The 6,000-nt window shown below is 31.9% G+C and overlaps 1 pseudogene; it reads left to right on the top strand.

The window, feature by feature from the left end:
- Positions 1 to 898: 898 nt before the first annotated feature.
- On the top strand, positions 899 to 1,874 carry LOC143394081 (lymphokine-activated killer T-cell-originated protein kinase pseudogene; annotated as a pseudogene).
- The last annotated feature ends 4,126 nt before the right edge of the window (positions 1,875 to 6,000 follow it).

Here is a 6,000-nt window from a genome sequence, read left to right as displayed (position 1 = left end):
AGTGGCTCTTTCCTTTATTTACTATGCCTATATTATTTAGAATCCTCTTTACTTCTTGCTAGCCAATCTCTCATTACTCAAACACCCTTGTATGGTTAATAATTCTTTATACTAAACATTTGCAGTTTAAATTATTGTATGGGTCATCTCTTCTGATTGTATTTATTGATTTGCAGTACTTAATGGGAATCCAACTTTACTTGGGTGTATTAGAATAACAAAACAAAAAAAAATAACAACATCTCAGAGGTTTGAACAGAACAGAACATGGAAAGAAATTAATAATAATGAAAACAGGAAGTGATGGAATAGAAAGCTGACAAAAAAATCAACAAAGTCAAAATTGTTTTCTTTGAGAATATCAACTACATAAATTCTTATCAAGACCAATCAAAAGAGAAAAAAGAATGAAAGTATGGACTGGGGATATGACTCAGTGGTAGAGCATTTGCCTAGCATGTGCAAAAGCCAAAAAGAGGGGGGGGGGAAGGAAAAGGAAAAGAAGAAGAGTAAAAATATAAATTATTAATATCAGAATTAAAGGGAAATAAAACTATATAGGTCCTACAGACATAAAAGAGAACAGAGAGATATTTTAAACAATTTTATACCGATAAATTTGACAAACTATGCAAAATAATTTTTAATAAAACCCAAGTTATCTTAATTAATCAAAGGAAAATCATAAAATCAGAATCACTGTTGAACATATTAAATCTATAATTTATTCCCAAAGAAAATTTCAAGTCTGATGTCTTTCAGAAAGGTAATTTCATCAAAATAGCCCCAGAAGAGAACTTCTTTAAGATGATAAGGTTTATATATAAAAATTCTAGGGCCAAAGGTGAGCGACGCCAGTGCGGATTGGAGAGCTACCTGACCTAGAGTGGTTGTTACAATGGAAGGAACTGATAATTTCAAGACACCAAGCAAATTATCTGAAAAAAAGGAAATCTGTGTTATGTTCAACTCCATATATAACTATCCTTGCCTCTCCATTTATGCAGAAGCTTGGCTTTGGGACTGGGGTAAATGTTTACCTAATGAAAAGACTTCCAAGAGGTTTGTCTCATTCTCTTTGGGCTGTGAAAAAGATTAATCCCATCTGCAGTGATGATTATCAGAGTATATACCAAAAGAGACTAATTGATGAGGCTAAGATTTTGAAAAGCCTTTATCATCCAAACATTGTAGGTTATCATGCTTTTACTGAAGCCAGTGATGGCAGTCTGTGCCTTGCTATGGAGTATGGAGGTGAAAAGTCTCTAAATGACTTAATAGAGGAGCAAAATAAAGACAGCCAGGATGCCTTTCCAGCAGCTGTAATTTTAAAAGTTGCTTTGAACATGGCAAGAGGGCTAAAGAATTTGCACCAAGAAAAGAAACTGCTTCATGGAGATATAAAGTCTTCAAATGTTGTAATTAAAGGTGATTTTGAAACAATTAAAATCTGTGATATAGGAGTGTCTCTATCATTGGATGAAAATATGACTGTGACTGATCCTGAGGCCTGTTACATTGGTACTGAGCCATGGAAGCCCAAGGAAGCTTTGGAGGAACATGGCATTATTATTGATAAGGCAGACATATTTGCATATGGCCTTACTCTGTGGGAAATGATGACTTTATCTATTCCACACTTTAATTTTTATGATGATGATGATGATGATGAAGATAAAACTTTTGATGAAGGTGACTTCAATGATGAGGCATATTATGCAGCTTTGGGAATCAGGCTACCTATTAATATGGAAGAACTGGATGAATCCTTCCAGAAAGTAATTGAACTCTTCTCTGTATGCACTAATGAAGATCCTAAAGATCGTCCCTCTGCTGCACACATTGTTGAAGCTTTAGAACTAGATGGCCAGTGATCATGTTCATGACCACCTCACCATGTGTGGTTTGTGTCTATAACTGTTATGTTTATTTGGATACATTTATATAGTTACTATGATGATCTACACAGTTACTAGTCTCTGAAAGAGGCCTATTGTAGGACAATAGTATTGTTAACATTTGAATTACTTCTTAAGGCTATTTTTTATATTTGCATGATAAGCACTCAGTATTATACTAGATTTTCTATGAAGTTTAAAAAACTAGCTCTGCAGTCCCTTAAATGTTACTTATATAGAGTTAAAACACTAGCTATAAATGTTGTAAACTGTCTAATATTAATTTGAATTGGATGACCATAACTTTTACTAATAATTGTTGTTACATATTTTCTTTTTATGGATCTATTAAAATTAGCACTTTATACAGTGCAAAAGCCTGCATTTGCTTCTATTTTTTGGCTGATGTACTTATTAAATGGTCACTAGAACTTGAAGAAAAAAAATGACTCAATAGAAAACTCCTTGGGTAGTTTGATTCTTTGGCTTGTCTTGCTGTCTTGGATCTCCCCAGTCTTAGTTGTTTACTTTAATTTACTTAATGTGTTTTCTGAACTGATCCCTTTTTTAGTTTTTATTTATTAATCTATACTGTATTTCAAGGTTGTATAAAAATAATAGAACTTAAGTAGGGCAATACAAAATAAAGGATAGTTTGCATACTGAAAAAAAATAAAAATAAAAATTTTACTGTTACAGATCTAATGATTAAATGTCAAGTGCTTTCTCTGAGTTCAGAAATAATTCAAGTATATTTAATTACACTATTAATCATTGCCTGTGTGGGTTCTTGTTAGTGTAAGAAGGCAATAACAACAACAAAAATTGTAAGGTATAAGTAATGGAAAGAAGGATCTAAAGCTATCATTTTGGATGACATGGTTTAAACATAAAAAACTCAAAAGAATATATACACATTTAGCATTAGTAAATTCACTTAGATCAATGGATATAAAACCTAAGGTATATATGTATTTGCAAAAAGAATAAATAAAATAATATTTAAGCAATTAATTTCATTGGAAAATATCATGTTTCTAGAAAAAATCTGAGGAAAGGCATGCAAGATCACAAAACTGAAAACTACAGAATATTTCAGGGAAAATTAAAGATCTAAATAGAAGACTAGATATACCATGCTCATGGATTTGCAGATTCAATATTGTAAAAATGTCGATTCTCTCTAAATTAACTTATCAATTCCATGCAATCTCAGCCAAGATCTCATTATGTTTTTCTGTGGAAATTTATTAGGGGCATCTAAAATTTATAAGGGGATGCAAATGGCCTATAATAGTCAAGAAATCAAGAAAAAGACATTGTTGGAGAATTTACTACCACCATATAATAACATTTAACATAAAGTGATATTGGACAAATTATATTGTGTGGATGTAGTAATACATAACAACAAATTCCACCATTATGTACAATTATAATGCACCAATAAAAAATGTGCTGGGAGAGTTAGATGCAGTGGCACATGTCTGTAATCCCAGGGTCTTGGGAAGCTGAGACAGGAGAATCGTGAGTTCAAATCCAGCCTCAGCAAATAGTGAGGTGCTTATCAACTCAGTGAGACAATGTCTCTAAATAAAATACAAAATAGGGCTGGAGATGTGGCTCAGTGGTTGAGTGTTCCTGAGTTCAATCTCTGTTACCAAAAAAAAAAAAAAAAAAATGTGGAGGGAAAAAATTTTAATTTGATTTTTAAAAATTCTTACTATAAAGCTACACTATTTAAGACAGAGGGGTATTTATGTGATGATATATAAATAGACCAGTAGAAGAGAAGGGCCTAGAAATAGGCCACACATATATAGTAACCTGATGCATAACAAAGATGCCATTGCAATTTTGTGGTGATAAGATTTCTTTTTTTTTCCCAATAAATTGTGCTGAGGAGCAATTGGATAATTCATATGACAGAAACAGACTTTAACTCTACTGTCTTGACCCATCTTTTACTGCTATAACAGAATGCCAAATATTGGGTAATTAATAAAGAAAATAAATTTATTTCATTCACAGTTCTGGAGGCTTGGAAGTCCAAAATCAAGGGGATGCATCTGGTAAGGCTCTTCTTGATGCATCATAACAGAGCAGAAAGACCCACATAGTGGGAGAGTATGCACAGGAGAGAGAGAGAGAGAGAGAGAGAGAGAGAGAGAGAGAGAGAGAAATAGAGAAACTTGCTTTTACCAGAAACCCTCTCGCAAATAATGGCATTATTCCATTCATGAGGGCAAAGCCTATTTCACACCATTTACAAAAGTTAATTCCAATAGGATTGTAGGCCTAAATGTGAAAAAAATAACAGTAATATTCTACAAGAGGGGTTGTAGATAGTAAATATTTTCAGCTTTGTGGGCCCTAGGGTCTCCAACTGCAACTACTTGGCTCTGCTCTTAGTAAAAAGACCCCTACGAATATGAATCATAAAAAAAATTAATAAATTTCTGAAGTTTTGTTTATCAAAAGACATTATTAAGAGAATGGAAGAGCAAGACAAAATCTAGTAAAAGATTTGCTATATGTATCAGTAGGGATATGTACACATATCATATATTTTGCATATCCGTCATACCTAAAGAATGCTTATAAATCAATAAGGAAAAGGCAAGTAAATCAACAAACAAAATGAGCAAAAAACTTGAGTTGGCATTTTACAAAAGAGAATATCAATATGGACATATGTCATGAAAAGATGTTCCACATGATTATTTATCAGTAAACTACAAATAAGAATAAACCATAAAGAGGTATCAACTTAAGCCCAACAGAATGGCTAGCTAAAATGAAAAACACTAACAATATGAAGTGTGGAAAGGCCATGGAGCAGCTAGAATAGGAAGTTTTATATAATACAAATGAGAGTGTAAATTTGTACAACCAGTTTGAACTGCTGAGGTCTACTAAAACTTCCACTATGACCTAGAAATTCTAATACTAGGTATATAAAAGAGGGGTATAGATATGTAAAGCAAAAGGAATGTGTAGGACCATTCACAGCAGTTTTCTTTATGATAGCCATAAACTGGAAATAACTCAGATGTCTATCAACAGCAGAATTAATAAACTGTGGTACACTCATACAACGGAATACCATACGGCAATAAGAATTTTTTAACACTGATGAGTATACAAGACATGATACCAGAGAAAAGACAAGACATGAAATTAGAAAAAGTAGTATGGGTCCATCTCTACAAAATTCATGATCAGAAATAATAATCTATGGTGATTAAAGTAAAAATAGTGATTACTTATGGTGTAGGGACAATGAAGCATTCTGGGTAGCAGAAATATTTTGTATCTTGGTGGTTACATGAGTAATACATATGTAAAACATTATAATTTGACAATTTATCATTTGGGCATGTTTTGTCTATCTTAATTTACAACCAAAATTTTAAAAGTCAAAAAAAATAAATAAATAAAAGGAAAAAGGGTTTAACGGCTACAAAAGAGATATAAAAAGATTCAAGATGTGGAAATATATTTTAATATAAAGGTTAAAAAAAAGAAATGTTTCTAGATGAGATAATCTTTGTGTGGTAAAGTAAAAAGTTGTAAAATGTCTAAGTAAGTTGCAAACGACTTTAAAAGGTTAAATTAAAGGTGGTTAAGATGCCTTCATGATGGAGGAAAGATTGCATCATTCGAAGCCTAGTTAATCTCAAAAGCATTACTTAAAAAAAAAAACATGAAAATGGGAAGATAATAGGATAAAAACAATTTGGAGAAAGAATATTAGAAATTTGAAGTGAAAAACTTTGAAGACAGAAGTACAGGAAGGTGAAGAAAAAAGATAGAAAAGATGTAGGAAGATAGAGAAGATGTAGGAAGACAAGAATTTTAAACACAGAAAATAGGAAACAAAAGAAAACTAGGAGGAAAAAAAGCAACCAAGGGTGAATGTACAAACCTTAGGAAAAAAAAACTAGAAGATAGAAATAAGATAGAAAATGGTTGAAAATGTCAAGTAAAGGTATTTCAGATAGAAAATGCAAAAGGCTAAGACAACTATTAGAGACATTCAAGATAGAAAAAGGTAGAAGAGAGAAGTAAAAAAAAAAAAAAAATTTACACAAACGTATTT

This window comes from Callospermophilus lateralis, chromosome 3, assembly GCF_048772815.1.
Source record: "Callospermophilus lateralis isolate mCalLat2 chromosome 3, mCalLat2.hap1, whole genome shotgun sequence".
Lineage (NCBI taxonomy): Eukaryota > Metazoa > Chordata > Mammalia > Rodentia > Sciuridae > Callospermophilus > Callospermophilus lateralis.
This window is presented reverse-complemented; position numbering and strand designations above follow the sequence as displayed.